Raw genomic sequence first — 17,664 nt, forward strand, 5'->3', positions numbered from 1 at the left:
GTCTCCTTCTTGAGCGGTATGACGGCTGCGTGGTCCCATGGTGTTTATACTTGCGTACTATTGTTTGAACAGATGAATGTGGTACCTTCCGGCTATTGGAAATTGTTCCCAAGGATGACCCAGACTTGTGGAGGTCTACAACTTTTTTTTGCTGATTTCTTTTGATTTTCCCATGATGTCAAGCAAAGAGGCAATGAGTTTCAAGGTAGGCCTGGAAATACATCCACAGGTACACCGCCAATTGACTCAAATTATGTCAATTAGCCTATCAGAAGCTTCCAAAGCCATAACATCATTTTCGGGAATTTTCCAAGCTGTTTAAATTGTGATACATTGAATTATCAGTGAAATAATCTGTCTAAACAATTGTTGGAAAAAAAAATTCTGTCATGCACAAAGGAGATGTCCTAACTGACTTGCCAAACCTATTGTTTGTTAACCTCTATGGGCTAGGTGGGACGCTTACGTCCCACCTACTCAACAGCCAGTGTAATCCCGTGGCGCGATATTCAAATACCTCAAAAATGCAAAAACTTCAGGATCTGTGCAATAACGTGACACTTCCTACGTCTTCCATAGGGTCTCAGAGCCCGGGAAAACGTTGAACGATATCGAGGCAGGCTCTGGCTGAAACACTTTATCGCTTTTGGCAAGTGGCCACTCAGAGTACTATGGGCTTAGGCGCGTGCCCGCTTCGACCGAATGCTTTGTTTTCCTTTGTCTGTTTATCTAAACGCAGATTCCCGGTCAGAATATTATCGCTTTTTTATGAGAAAAATGGCATAAAAATTGATTTTAAACAGCGGTTGACATGCTTCGAAGTACGGTAATGGAATATTTAGAATTATTTTGTCACGAATTGCGCCATGCTCGTCACCCTTATTTAGCCTTTAGGATAGTGTCTAGAACGCCCGAACAAAACGCCGCTGTTTGGATATAACGATGGATTATTTTGGACCAAACCAACATTTGTTATTGAAGTAGAAGTCCTGGGAGTGCATTCTGACGAAGACAACAAAGGTAAGAAAATGTTTCTTATAGTAAATCTGACTTTGATGACTGCTAAACCTGCTGGGTGTCTAAATAGCTAGCCCTGTGATGCCGGGCTATCTACTGAGAATATTGCAAAATGTGCTTTCACCGAAAAGCTATTTTAAAATCGGACATATCGTGTGCATAGAGGAGTTCTGTATCTATAATTCTTAAAATAATTGTTATGCTTTTTGTGAACGTTTATCGTGAGTAATTTAGTAAATTCACCGGCAGTGTTCGGTGGGAATGCTAGTCACATGCTAGTCACATGCTAATGTAAAAAGCTGGTTTTTGATATAAATATGAACTTGATTGAACAAAACATGCATGTATTGTATAACATAATGTCCTAGGGTTGTCATCTGATGAAGATCATCAAAGGTGAGTGCTGCATTTTGCTGTGGTTTGGGTTTATGTGACATTATATGCTAGCTTGAAAAATGGGTGTCTGATTATTTCTGGCTGGGTACTCTGCTGACATAATCTAATGTTTTGCTTTCGTTTGTAAAGCCTTTTTGAAATCGGACAGTGTGGTTAGATTAACGAGAGTCTTGTCTTTAAAATGCTGTAAAATAGTCATATTTTTGAAAAATTGAAGTAATAGCATATCTAAGGATTTGAATAACGCGCCACAGGATTCAACTGGCTGTTGAGTAGGTGGGCAAGCGTCCCACCTAGCCCATAGAGGTTAACCTCCCTGGGCAAGGTGGGACGTTTGCGAAATCAGAGCGCCAAATATAAAACCACAAAATGTCATAGTTCAAAGTTCTCAAACATATGACCATTTTACACCATTTTATACATACACTTCTCCTGAATCGAACCACATTGTCCGATTTCAAAAAGACTTTACAGCGAAAGCAAAACATTAGATTATGTTAGGAGAGTACCCTGCCAAAAAGAATCAAAGCAACTAGCATGCATCACAAATACCCAAAACACAGCTAAATGCAGCACTAACATTTGACGATCTTCATCAGATGACACTCCTAGGACATCATGTAACACAATACATGCATTTTTTGGTCGATGAAGTTCATATTTATATATAAAAACAGCATTTTACATCGGCGCGTGATGTTCAGAAAATATTTTCCCTCAAATACTGCTGGTGGATCAGCGCCACAATTTACAAAAATACTTGCCATAAACATTGATACAAAATTAAAATGTCATTGAAAGAATTATAGATTAACATCTCCTTTATGCAAACGCTATGAAAGATTTCAAAAAAGCTTCACGAGGAAAGCACTCTTTGCAATAATCTGAGTACTGAGCTCAGAAAAATACACTAGGCTATACAGATAGCCACCATCTTGGAGTCATCTAAAATCAAACATTGCTTTAGAAATATTCCCTTTTATCATCTTCATCAGAAGGCACTTCCAGGGATCCCAGGTCCACAACAAATGTTGTTTTGTTCGATAAAGTCCATAATTTATGTCCAAATAACTCCTTGTTGTTTGTGCGTCCAGTAAGCTACTCCAAGTGTAGAAAGCGCGTGGAAGATGTCGCGACGAAAAGTAAAAAAAAGTTGTATTTACGTTCGTTCAAAAATGTCAAACGTTGTAAAACATCAATCTTTAGGGCCTTCAGAACGTGAAGATTCAATAATATTTCAACCGGACGGTTCCTATGTCTTGAAAAAGGTTTTGGAACGGGAGGATCCACCCTCGTGAACGTGCCCCAAGAAGTGATGTCACCCCCTGCCTCAACAACTTCCCCTCCTTGTCATTCGGGCTCTGTTCATCGTAGAAGCTTCAAACAACTGTCGACAAAAGACTGTCGACATCTAGTGGAAGCCGTAGGAAGTTATTACTACGTAGGAAGTTATTATTACAATTATTACTACGTCACTGTGTATTCAATAGGAAACGACTTGAAGAGAGCCCATGCATCCAGATTTCCACTTCCTGGTAGGATTTCTCTCAGGTTTTTGCTTGCCATATGAGTTCTGTTATACTCACAGACACCATTCAAATGGTTTTAGAAACTTCAGAGCGTTTTCTATCTACATATACTAATAATATGCATATCCTAGCTTCATAGTTTGAGTAGGAGGCAGTTTAATATGGGCACATATTTTTTCCGAAATTGTCAATACTGCCTCCTAGCACCAGCAGGTTAAACACTGGAGTGATAGATGTGCAGAAGATGAATGTGCAATTAGAGATACTGGGGTGCAGAGGAGCAAAAAAATATATAACAGTATGGGGATGAGATAGTTGGATGGGCAATTTACAGATGGGCTATGTACAGGCCTGTGATCTGTTCTGACAGCTGGTGCTTACATTTAGTGAGGGAGATATGGATCTCCAGCTTCAGTGATTTTTGCAATTCGTTCCAGTCATTGGCAGCAGAGAACTGTAAGGAAAGTCGGCCAAAGGAGGAGTTGGCTTTGGGGATGACCAGTGAAATATACCTACTGGAGCGCGTGCTACAGGTGGGTGCTGCTATGGTGACCAGTGAGCTGAGATAAGGCAGGGCTTTACCTAGCAAAGACTTATAGATGACCTGGAGCCAGTGGGTTTGGCAACGAATATGAAGTGAGGGCCAGCCAACAAGAGCATACAGGTCGCAGTGGTGGGTAGTATATGGGACTTTGGTGACAAAACTGATGGTCCTGTGATAGACTGCATCCTATTTGCTGAGTAAAGTGTTGGAGGCTATTTTGTAAATGACATCGCAGAAGTCAAGGATCGGCAGGATAGTCAGTTTTACGAGGGTATGTTTGGCAGCATGAGTGAAGGATGCTTTGTTGCGAAATAGGAAGCCGATTCTAACCAGACACCTAGGTATTTGTAGTTGTCCAGAACCGTCCAGAGTAGTGATGCTGGACGGGCGGGCAGGTGCGGAAAGCGATTGGTTGAAGAGCATGCATTTAGTTATACTTGCATTCAATAAGCATTTTTATACGGCTGGCCATGCTTTCCACCTGGCTACCTCTACTCCGGTCAACAGCTCTGCACCCCCCACAGCAACTTGCCCCAGCCTCCCCCAGTTCTCCTTCACCAAAATCCAGATAGCTGATGTTCTGAAAGAGCTGCAAAATCTGGACCCTTACAAATGAGCTAGGCCAGACAATCTGGACCCTCTCTTTATAAAATGATCTGCCGAAGTTGTTGCAACCCCTATTACTAGCCTGTTCAACCTCTCTTTCATATAGTCTGAGATCCCCAAAGATTGGAAACCTGCCGCATCATCCCCCTCTTCAAAGGGGGAGACACTCTAAACCCAAACTGCTACAGACCTATATCTATCCTATAAAGCTTTTCTAAGGTCTTCGAAAGCCAAGTTAACCTGTAATGGCTAGGGGGCAGTATTTTCACGGCCGGATAAAAAACGTACCCGATTTAATCTGATTATTACTCCTGCCCAGAAACTAGAATATGCATATAATTATTAGCTTTGGATAGAAAACACTCCAAAGTTTCTAAAACTGTTTGAATGGTGTCTGTGAGTATAACAGAACTCATTTGGCAGGCCAAAACCTGAGAAGATTCCAAACAGGAAGCGCCCTCTCTGACTATTTCTTGGCCTTCTTGATAATCTCTATCCAAAACAGGGGTTCTCTGCTGTAACGTGACATTTTCTAACGCTCCCATAGGCTCTCAGAAGGCGCCAGAACGTTGAATGATAACTTTGCAGGCCATGGCTGAAAAACAGTAGCGCATTTGGATAGTGGTCGATCTGAGAACAATGAGACTGGGGGCGTGCACGAGGGGATCCCATGCTTTTATTTTCTCTCTCTTTGAACGTATACACGCTTTCCCGGTCGGAATATTATCGCTTTTTTACGAGAAAAATGGCATAAAAATTGATTTTAAACAGCGGTTGACATGCTTCGAAGTACGGTAATGGAATATTTAGAATTTTTTTGTCACGAAATGCGTCGTGCGCGTGACCCTTATTTACACTTCGGATAGTGTCTTGAACGCACAAACAAAATGCCGTTATTTGGATATAACTATGGATTATTTTGAACCAAACCAACATTTGTTATTGAAGTAGCAGTCCTGGGAGTGCATTCTGACGAAAAACACCAAAGGTAATCAAACTTTTCTAATAGTAAATCGGAGTTTGGTCAGGGCTAAATTTGGTGGGTGTCAAAATAGCTAGCCGTGATGGCTGGGCTATCTACTCAGAATATTGCAAAATGTGCTTTCACCGAAAAGCTATTTTAAAATCGGACACCTCGATTGCACAAAGGAGTTCTGTATCTATAATTCTTAAAATAATTGTTATGTTTTTTGTGAACGTTTATCGTGAGTAATTTAGTAAATTCACCGTAAGTGTTCGGTGGGAATGCTAGTTCTGATCATCACATGCTAATGTAAAAAGCTGGTTTTTGATATAAATATGAACATGATTGAACAAAACATGCATGTATTGTATAACATAATGTCCTAGGCGTGTCATCTGATGAAGATCATCAAAGGTTAGTGCTGCATTTAGCTGTGGTTTTGTTTTTTGTGACATTATATGCTAGCTTGAAAAATGGGTGTCTGATTATTTCTGGCTGGGTACTCTGCTGACATAATCTAATGTTTTGCTTTCGCTGTAAAGCCTTTTTGAAATCGGACAGTGTGGTTAGATAAAGGAGAGTCTTGTCTATGGGCTATGTGGGACGCAAGCGTCCCACCCCTGGTACACCCTATCAACAACAGGTGAAATATCAAGAGCGCCAAATTTGAAAACAATTAAATGTCATAATTCAAATTTCTCAAACATACAACTATCTTACACCCTTTGAAAGATAAACATCTCCTTAATCTAACCACGTTGTCCGATTTCAAAAAGGCTTTACGGCGAAAGCATAAAGTTAGGCTATGTTAGGAGAGTACATTGACAATAGCTTTGTGTAATGTTTTGTCAATTCAAAGACAGGCGTCACCAAAAGCAGAAAACCAGCTAAAATTATGCACTAACCTTTGACAATCTCCGTCAGATGACACTCCTAGGACATTGTTAGACAATACATGCATGTTTTGTTCTATCAAGTTCATATTTATATCCAAAAACAGCGTTTTACTATGGCGTTGATGTTGAGGAAATCGTTTCCCTCCAATAACCGCCAGTCAATCAGCACAACAAATTAAATAATTACTATTCGAAAACATTGGTAAAATATTATATTGTCATTCAAAGAATTATAGATTTACATCTCTTGAACGCAACCGGATTGCCAGATTTAAAAATAACCTTACTGGGAAATCACACTTTGCAATAATCTGAGCACTGCGCCCAGAAAAATACGCTTTGCGATACAGACTAACCGCCATGTTGGAGAGATCTAAAATCAAAAATACTATGTAAATAATCCATTACCTTTGATTCTCTTCATCAGATGTCACTTCCAGGAATCCCAGGTCCATAACAAATGTAGTTTTGTTCGAAAAAGCTCATAATTTATGTCCAAAAAGCTCCGTGTTGTTAGCACATGATCTATGCCCGCCGGACTTGTCTTCATAAACGAGGGGGAAATAAATATTTACGTTCATTCAAACATGTCAAACGTTGTATAGCATAAATCATTAGTGCCTTTTTTAACCAGAACATGAATAATATTCAAGGATGACGATTGCATTCTCTTTTAAAACGTATTGGAACGAGAGTACCCAACATGAACTCGCGCGCCAGAGTCTAATCGGCCACCACCGTTCCAAGGCTCTTGTTCGGTCAGATCTCACAGTATAAGACTCAAAACACTTTGTAAAGACTGGTGACATCTAGTGGAAGCCATAGGAAGTGCTCAAAGATTAATAAGCCCCTGTGTGTTTCAATGGCACAGGCTTAAAGGTAATTCAACACATCAGGTATCCACTTCCTGTCAGAATTTGTCTCAGGGTTTTGACTGCCATATGAGTTCTGTTATACTTACAGACACCATTCAAACAGTTTTAGAAAATTCAGAGTGTTTTCTATCCAAACCTGAACAATAATATGCATATTCTAGCTTCTGAGTTGGTGTAGGAGGCAGTTAACCTGTTTGGGCTAGGGTGCAGTATTGTGAATTTTGGAAAAAATATGTGCCCATTTCTAACTGCCTCCTACACCAACTCAGAAGCTAGAATATGCATATTATTGTTCAGGTTTGGATAGAAAACACCCTAAAGTTTCTAAAACTGTTTGAATGGTGTCTGTGACTATAACAGAACTTCTATGGCAGGCAAAAACCTGACAAGGTTTCATGCAGGAAGTGGCCTGTCTGACAAGGAGTCGTGCGTCTTGCATCTGTTTATTGAAGAGTAAGGATCTTAGCTGTAACGTGACAATTCCCAGGGCTCCAATAGGCTCTCAGAACCCGGGAAAAACCTGAACGATGACGAGGCAGCCTCTGGCTGAAACAGATGATCGCCTTATCCAAGTGGCCGATCAGAGGACCATTGAATGAGGCGCGTGCACGATTCGCCCCCGTGGAGAAATTTCATTCGGCTGTTTAGCTTATTGCAGATTCCCGGTCGGAATATTATCGCTTTTCTACGAGATAAATGGCATAAAAATTGGTTTTAAACAGCGGTTGACATGCTTCGAAGTACGGTAATGGAATATTTAGACATTTTTTGTCACGCCATGCGCCATGCGCACGACCGTTATTTACCATTCGGTATAGTGTCTAGAACGCATCGAACAAAACAGAGGATATTTGGATATAACGATGGATTATTTGGGACCAAACCAACATTTGTTATTGAAGTAGAAGTCCTGGGAGTGCATTCTGACGAAGAACAGGAAAGGTAAGAACATTTTTCTTATAGGAAATAGGATTTTGGTGAAGGCTAATCTTGCCGGGTGTCTAAATAGCTAGCCGTGATGGCTGGGCTATGTACTTAGAATATTACAAAATGTGCTTCATCCGAAAAGCTATTTTAAAATCGGACATATCGAGTGCATAGAGGAGTAATGTATCTATAATTCTTAAAATAATTGTTATGCTGTTTGTGAACGTTTATCGTGAGTAATTTAGCAAACTGTTAGTAAATTCCCCGGAAGTTTGCGGGGGGTATGCTTTTTCTGAACGTCACATGCTAATGTAAAAAGCTTTTTTTTGATATAAATATGAACTTGATTGAACAGACATGCATGTATTGTATAACATAATGTCCTAGGTGTGTCATCTGATGAAGATCATAAAAGGTTAGTGCTGCATTTAGCTGTGGTTTGGGTTTTTGTGACATTATATGCTAGCTTGAAAAATGGGTGTCTGATTATTTCTGGCTGGGCACTCTCCTGACATAATCTAATGTTTTGCTTTCGTTGTAAAGCCTTTTTGAAATCGGACAGTGTGGTTAGATTAAGGAGGGTCTTGTCTTTAAATAGCTGTAAAATAGTCATATGTTTGAGAAATTGAAGTAATAGTATTTCAAACGATTCAAAAATCGCGCCACTGAATTCAGGTGGCTGTTACGTAGGTGGGACGAATTCGTCCCGCCTTGCCCATAGAGGTTAAAAATGGGCACATATTTTTTTCAAAATTCTCAATACTGCCCCCTAGCCCCAACAGGTTAAAATGCTGTAAAATAGTCATATGTTTGAAAAATTGAAGTTTTTGTATTTTTGAGGAATTTGTAATTCGCGCCACGCCTATCATTGGATATTGGAGCAGGTGATCCGCTAGCAGAACGTCTAGATGTATTAACAAACAGATCACCGACCATTTCGAATCCCACCGTACCTTCTCCGCTATGCAATCTGGTTTCCGAGCTGGTCTTGGGTGCACCTCAGCCATGCTCAAGGTCCTAAACGATATCATAACCGCCATCGATAAAAGACAATACTGTGCAGCCGTCTTCATCGACCTGGCCAAGGCTTTCGACTCTGTCAATCACCACATTCTTATTGGCAGACTCAACATCCTTGGTTTGTCAAATGACTGCCTCGCCTGGTTCACCAACTACTTCTCAGATAGAGTTCAGTGTGTCAAATTGGAGGGCCTGTTGTCCGGACCTCTGGAAGTCTCTAAGGCGCTGCCACAGGGTTCAAATCTTGGGCCAACTCTTTTCTCTGTATACATCAATGATGTCGCTCTTGCTGCTGGTGATTCTCTGATCCACCTCTACGCAGATGACACCATTATGTATACTTCGGGCCCTTCTTTGGACACTGTGTTAGCAAACCTCCAGACGAGCTTCAATGCCATGCAACACACCTTCCGTGGCCTCCACGGAAAGAACAGCTCAAATAAGCAAAGAGAAACGACAGTTCATCATTACTTTAAGACATGAAGGTCAGTCAATTCTGAAAATGTCAAGAACTTTGAACGTTTCTTCAAGTGCAGTCGAAAAAAACATCAAGCGCTATAATGAAACTGGCACTCATGAGGACCACCACAGGAAAGGAAGACCCAGAGTTACCTCTGCTGCAGAGGATAAGTTCATTAGATTTACCAGCCACGGAAATTGCAGCTCAAATAAATGCTTCACAGAGTTCATTTAACAGACACATCTCAACAACAACTGTTCAGAGGAGACTGTGTGAATCTGGCCTTCATGGTCGAATTACTGCAATAAAACCACTACTAAAGGACAACAATAATAAGAAGAGACTTGCTTGGGCCAAGAAACACGAGCAATGGATATTAGACCGGTGGAAATCTGATGAGTCCAAATTGTTGTTTTTTTGGTTGGCATGCTGACTGCAGGAATGTCCACCAGAGCTGTTGTTAGATAATTTAATGTTAATCTCTCTACCATAAACGGCCTTCAATGTCGTTTTAGAGAATTTGGCTTTACATCCAACCGGCCTCACAAGCTCAGACCACGTCTAACCACGTCAGCCAAGGACTTCTACATCCGGCTTCTGCACCTGTGGGATCATCTGAAATCAGCTGATGAAACTGAGGAGTATTTCTTTCTGAAATAAAGCCCTTTTCTGGGGAAAAACTCATTGGTTGCGCCTGGCTCCCAGGTGGGTGGGCCTATGCCCTCCCAGGCACACCCATGGCTGCGCCCCTGCCCAGTTATGTGAAATCCCTAGATTAGGGCCAAATGCATTTATTTCAATTGACTGATTTCCTTGTATGAACTATAACTCAGTAAAAACTTTGAAATTGTTGCATGTTGCATTTATATTTTTGTTCAATATATATATAAAAATCTTCTCTCTCTCTGCCGTAGCTGCAATAGACCAGCGCTGACTGGCAGGGAGGGAGTCAGGCATCTAACTATGCCAGCTTTCCTTTCTTATCCTCAAAACCAAATCTGTCTCTCTCTGTGTGTGTGTGTGTGTGTGTGTGTGTGTGTGTGTGTGTGTGTGTGTGTGTGTGTGCGAATGCCTGCGTGTCTGTACACTGTGTCTGTACTGTACGTGTGTACGTGACGTGTGTGTACATATGTACCTGCTTAAGTGTGTCACAGGGACATAAATAACCAGAGAGAAACAGAGAGACAGAGACAGTGTGTGATGAATTATTCTCTCTCAGCATAAGCCATGCTTGTGAGTCGTGAGCCTTGTTGTAGCAGGCATGCTGTGTTGGCATGATCACCATGGTGATGGCCTGTGTGTGAGGATGCAGTAATTATAGGTTGTAGATGAGAAGCTCTTGATGCTCTGCCTGACTGCTCAGGAACCAGAAATACATGGCAACACATCACCTTTATGGAAATAGGACAGCTGCTCACTGAATGGCTGGACAACAGAACTGTGTATGTGTGTGTGTATATATTTGTGTGTGTGTGTGTGTGTGTGTGTGTGTGTGTGTGTGTGTGTGTGTGTGTGTGTGTGTGTGTGTGTGTGTGTGTGTGTGTGTGTGTGTGTGTGTGTGTGTGTGTGTGTGTGTGTGCATACTGTATTTATTTAACCAGGTAGAACAGTTGAGAACAAGTTTTAATTTACAACTGCGACCTGGCCAAGATAAGCAAAGCAGTGTGACACAATCAACATAGAGTTACACATGGGATAAACAAACGTACAGTCAATAACACAATAGAACAATATATATACAGTGTGTGCAAATGTAGTGAGATTAGGGATTTCAGGCAATTAATGGGCCATAGTGGCGAAATAATTACCATTTAGCAATTAAACACTGGAGTGATAGATGCGCAGAATATGAATGTGCAAGTAAAGACAATGCGGTGCTAAAAAATAAATAACAATATGGGGATGAGGTAGTTGGGTGGGCTATTTAAATATGGGCTATGTACAGGTGCAATGATCGGTAAGCTGCTCTGACAACTGATGCTTAAAGTTAGTGAGGGAGATATAAGACTCCAGCTTCAGTGATTTTTGCAATTCCTTCCAGTCATTGGCAGCAGAGAACTGTAAGGAAAGGCGGCCAAAGGAGGAGTTGGCTTTGGGGATGACCAGTGAAATATACCTGCTGGAGTGCGTGCTACAAGTGGGTGCTGCTATGGTGACCAGTGAGCTGAGATAAGGCAGGGCTTTACCTAGCAAAGACTTATAGATGACCTGGAGCTAGTGGGTTTGGCGATGAATATGAATCAGGGGTCAGCCAACGAGCGCATACAGGTGCAATGGTGGGTAGTATATGGGGCTTTGGTGACAAAATGGATGGCACTGTGATAGACTACCTCCAATTTGCTGAGTAGAGTGTTGGAGGCTATTTTGTAAACGACATCGCCGAAGTCAAGGATCGGGAGGATAGTCAGTTTTACGAGGGTATGTTTGGCAGCATGAGTAAAGGATGCCTTGTTGCTAAATAGGAAACCAATTCTAGATTTAATTTTGGATTGGAGATGCTTAATGGGAGTCTGGAAGGGAGTTTACAGTCTAACCAGACACCTAGGTATTTGCAGTTGTCCGCATATTCTAAGTCAGAACCGTCCAGAGTAGTGATGTTAGACGGGAGGGCGTTTGCGGGTAGCGATCGGTTGAAGAGCATGCATTTAGTTTTACTTGCATTTTAGAGCAGTTGGAGGCAACTGTTGTATGGCATTGAAGCTCGTCTGGAGGTTTGATAACAGTGTCCAAAGAAAGGCCAGAAGTATACAGAATGATGTCGTCCGCGTAGAGGTGGATCAGAGAATCCCCAGCTGCAAGAGCGACATCATTGATGTATACAGAGAAAAGAGTCGGCCTGAGAATTGATCCCTCTGGCACCCCCATAGAGACTGCCAGAGTTCTGGACAACAGGCCCTCTGATTTGGCACACCGAACTCTATTTGAGAAGTAGTTGGTGAAGCAGGCGAGGCAGTCATTTGAGAAATCCTGACTGTTGAGTATGTTTGCGTGTGTTTGCATTTGCTTATGTGTTTGTGTTTTGCTTGAGTTGTGCATCAGCTCCTCTCTCTCCATCTCGCCAACCTCCTCTAACCTCTCCCTCTCTCCTCTCTTTGCAGCTGGTGGTGGTGTATGAGGAGCAGGATCCTCACCATGGTACTGATGGCACCAGTGCCAGCTCTAGGGGCACACAGAGCCCTGACCCCTTCACGGTCCCCATCGGAGAGCTCAACTCCAGCAATATGTCTGCCTTTCAGACTTTCAGCGAGATGGAGGTCACCCCTTCACCCTTCAAACAAGTTTGTGTCAGACTAGTGCCCTAAGTATATCACAGTATGTCACAGCTCACTAAAGTACTTTAGCTTGTAATTTCTCAGTTAAGTGCTCTAGTGCAGTAGTTCCCAACCTTTTTCGTTTACTGTACCACCAACTGAATTTTGCTCGTCCCGGAGCACCCCTGAAGTATCCCCTCATGTGCATTTTACCAGTAGGCCTGTGGTCTCATGATTCTTCTGAAGTATCCCCTGTGGATAGGCCAAGTACCCCTGGTTGAGAAACACTGCTCTCGTGTGTCACAGTTATTGAAAACATTTAACTGGATGAAAGTAGTCTGACATTAAAGTGTGTCATGGATTACCCCCTCCAACTCTTGACAAATTAGTCGCTGAATAAAGTGCTGAGTAAATCAACATACTGTTTGTTATAGAGTTTTCAGAAATTTGCCTGGCATTAGTCCAAATGCTTTTGTGAACAGGCAGAAAAAGATCAACTGAGGCAAAAGGGACAATGTCGGAGTTTAATTAAAGAAGAGAAAAGCTGCAATATGGAGAGTTGAAATTCAAGAGAAGGGAGGGCCCAAAAAGTAATGTTTGGGAAAGATTTGGTGAATTGCTAAATGAAGATGATAGAGGTGGATATGTTATGTGTGATTGTGAGGCACTAGAACAAATTTGACAGTCAGAAGGCAACAATTTCAAATAGGCCTATGGCACGTCAAGGGAACTGTAGCCTACTGTTTTGAGTGGGTTAAATGGAAACTGCACACTGACTAGGTTTATACCCTCACATAGTCTTAATATTAACTCTTTGACTCAGGAACAGGAGTGGAGAAATACGATTTCTTTCTTTCAGCATCTTGAGAGAATGCAATGCACATTTAGGGACCGTCTGAACAGCTGCCTTAATTATCATCATTGTCATGACTTGCCCTTTTGAGTGAGGATCATAGGCGCCATTCCCCCCCTTTCTCTCCACCACCACAGTTTTATGACAGTCGAAAATACCGAAAACTCTCTCTCCCACTCTGTTGAAATGGAAGTTAAAAATCCCATTGTTACCACAGAGAGAGATGTTGCAGTACGGTAACATCAAAAGGTTGGATAATGAAACAATGTTTCTGTAATACAAAACGATGGAAGGGTCTGTGGGTACCAATTATGTCAGATCAGTTTTTGTTTTGGGATCTCATTAAGGATGGTATAACAACATACATTTGATGTCGGAAGTTTACATACACCTTAGCCAAATACATTTAAACTAAATTTTTCGCAATTCCTGACATTTAATCCTTGTAAAAATTCCCTGTCTTAGGTCAGTTAGCCTCTATAGGCTATGTGGGACGCAAGCGTCCCACCCCTGGTACACCCTATCAACAACAGGTGAAATATCAAGAGCGCCAAATTTGAAAACAATTAAATGTCATAATTCAAATTTCTCAAACATACAACTATCTTACACCCTTTGAAAGATAAACATCTCCTTAATCTAACCACGTTGTCCAATTTCAAAAAGGCTTTACGGCGAAAGCATAAAGTTAGATTATGTTAGGACAGTACATTGAAAATAGCTGTGTGTAATGTTTTGTCAATGCAAAGACACGCGTCACCAAAAGCAGAAAACCAGCTAAAATTATGCACTAACCTTTGACAATCTCCATCAGATGACACTCGTAGGACATTATGTTAGACAATATATGGATTTTTTGTTCTATCAAGTTCATATTTATATCCAAAAACAGCGTTTTACTATGGCGTTGATGTTGAGGAAATCTTTTCCCTCCAATACCGCCAGTCAAATCAGCACAACAAATTAAATAATTACTATTCGAAAACATTGGTAAAATATTATATTGTCATTCAAAGAATTATAGATTTACATCTCTTGAACGCAACCGGATTGCCAGATTTAAAAATAACCTTACTGGGAAATCACACTTTGCAATAATCTGAGCACTGCGCCCAGAAAAATACGCTTTGCGATACAGACTAACCGCCGTGATGGAGATATCTAAAATCGAAAATACTATGTAAATAATCCATTACCTTTGATTCTCTTCATCAGATGTCACTTCCAGAAATCCCAGGTCCATAACAAATGTAGTTTTGTTCGAAAAAGCTCATAATTTATGTCCAAAAAGCTCCGTGTTGTTACATTTACATTTACATTTAACCTGTTAGGGCTAGGGGGCAGTATTGACACGGCTGGATAAAAAACATACCCGATTTAATCTGGTTACCACTCCTACCCAGTAACTAGAATATGCATATACTTATTACATATGGATAGAAAACACCCTACATTTTCTAAAACTGTTTGAATGGTGTCTGTGAGTATAACAGAACTCAAATGGCAGGTCAAAACCTGAGAGATTCCTTTACAGGAAGTGGCCTGTCTGACCATTTGTTGAACTTCTTTTCCATCTCTATCATTTACTAAGGATCTCTGCTCTAACGTGACACTTCCCACGTCGTCCATAGGCGCTCAGAGCCCGGGAAAAAACAGAATGTCGTCATTCCAGCCCCAGGCTGAAACACATTATCGCCTTTCTCAAGTGGCCGATCAAGGGACACTGGGCTTATGCGCGTGACCCCGACCGCCCCCGCCTTTGGGATTTTTTCCTCTATTTGCCGAAAAGGAGATTCCCTGTCGGAATATTATCGCTTTTCTACGAGAAAAATGTTGTAAAAATTGATTTTAAACAGCGGTTGACATGCTTCGAAGTACGGTAATGGAATATTTCGAATTTTATTCTCACGAATTGCGCCATGCGCGCGACACTTCTTTACTATTTCGGATAGTGTCTGGAACGCACGAACAAAACGCCGCTATTCGGATATAACGATGGATTATTTTGGACCAAACCAACATTTGTTATTGAAGTAGCAGTCCTGGGTGTGCATTCTGACGAAGACAACAAAAGGTAATCAAACTTTTATAATAGTAAATATGATTATGGTGAGTGCTAAACTTGCCGGGTGTCTAAATAGCGAGCCCGTGATGCCTGGGCTATGTACTTAGAATATTGCAAAATGTTCTTTCACCAAAAAGCTATTTTAAAATCGGACATATCGAGTGCATAGAGGAGGTCTGTATCTATAATTCTTAAAATAATTGTTATGCTTTTTGTGAACGTTTAACGAAGCATGTCAACCGCTGTTTAAAATCAATTTTTACGACACTTTTCTCGTAGAAAAGCGATAATATTCCGACAGGGAATCTCCTTTTCGGCAAACAGAGGAAAAAAATCCCAAAGGCGGGGGCGGTCGGGGTCACGAGCATAAGCCCAGTGTCCCTTGATCGGCCACTTGAGAAAGGCGATAATGTGTTTCAGCCTGGGGCTGGAATGACGACATTCTGTTTTTTCCCGGGCTCTGAGCGCCTATGGACGACGTGGGAAGTGTCACGTTAGAGCAGAGATCCTTAGTAAATGATAGAGATGGAAAAGAAGTTCAACAAATGGTCAGACAGGCCACTTCCTGTAAAGGAATCTCTCAGGTTTTGACCTGCCATTTGAGTTCTGTTATACTCACAGACACCATTCAAACAGTTTTAGAAAATTTAGGGTGTTTTCTATCCATATGTAATAAGTATATGCATATTCTAGTTACTGGGTAGGAGTGGTAACCAGATTAAATCGGGTATGTTTTTTATCCAGCCGTGTCAATGCTGCCCCCTAGCCCTAACAGGTTAAGCCATTTTGCCAGAACTTTGGAAGTATGATTAGGGTCATTGTCCATTTGGAAGACCCATTTGTGACCAAGCTTTAACTTCCTGACTGATGTCTTGAGATGTTGCTTCAATATATCAACATAATTGTCCTGCCTCATGATGCCATCTATTTTGTGAAGTGCACCAGTCCCTCCTGTAGCAAAGCACCCCCACAACATGATGCTGCCACCCCTGTGCTTCACGGTTGGGATGATGTTCTTCGGCTTGCAAGCCTCCCCCTTTTTCCTCCAAACATAACGATGGTCATTATGGCCAAACAGTTTTATTTTTGTTTAATCAGACGAGAGGACATTTCTCCAAAAAGTAAGATTTTTGTCCCCATGTGCAGTTGCAAACCGTAGTCTGGGTTTTTTTATGGCGGTTTTGGAGCAGTGGCTTCTGCCTTGCTGAGCGGCCTTTCAGGTTATGTCGATATAGGACTCATTTTACTGTGGATATAGATTATTTTGTACCTGTTTCCTCCAGCATCTTCACAAGGTCCTTTGCTGTTGTTCAGGGATTGATTTGCACTTTTCGCACCAAAGTACGTTCATCTCTAGGAGACAGAATGCGTCTCCTTCCTGAGCGGTATGACGGCTGCGTAGTCCCATGGTGTTAATACTTGTGTTCTATTGTTTGTACAGATGAACATAGTACCTTCAGGTATTTAGAAATTGCTCCCAAGGATGAACCAGACTTGTGGAGGTCTACAAAAAAATTCTGAGGTCTTGGCTGTTTTCTTTTGATTTTCCCATGATGTCAAGCAAAGAGGCACTGAGTTTGAAGGTAGGCCTTGAAATACATCCACAGGTACACCTCAGATTTACAAAAATTATGTCAATTAGCCTATCAGAAGCTTCTAAAGCCATGACATCATTTTCTGGAATATTCCAAGCTGTTTAAAGGCACAGTCAACTTAGTGTATGTAACTTCTGACCCACTGGAATTGTGATACAGTGAATTATAAGTGAAATAATCTGTCTGTAAACAATTGTTGTAAAAATGACTTGTGTCATGCACAAAGTAGATGGCCAAACCGACTTGCCAAAACTATAGTTTGTTAACCTCTCTGGGCTAGGCGGGACGAATTCGTCCCACCTACGCAACAGCCAGTGTAATCCAGTGGTGCGATTTTCAAATACCTTAGAAATGCTATTACTTCAATTTCTCAAACATATGACTATTTTACAGCATTTTAAAGACAAGACTCTCGTTAATCTAACCACACTGTCCGATTTCAAAAAGGCTTTACAACGAAAGCAAAATATTAGATTATGTCAGCAGAGTACCCAGCCAGAAATAATCAGACACCCATTTTTCAAGCTAGCATATAATGTCACAAAAACCCAGAAGACAGCTAAATGCAGCACTAACCTTTGATGATCTTCATCAGATGACACACCTAGGACATTGTTATACAATACATGCATGTTTTGTTCAATCAAGTTCATATTTATATCAAAA

Source organism: Salmo salar, chromosome ssa29 (assembly GCF_905237065.1).
Source record: "Salmo salar chromosome ssa29, Ssal_v3.1, whole genome shotgun sequence".
Classification (NCBI taxonomy): domain Eukaryota; kingdom Metazoa; phylum Chordata; class Actinopteri; order Salmoniformes; family Salmonidae; genus Salmo; species Salmo salar.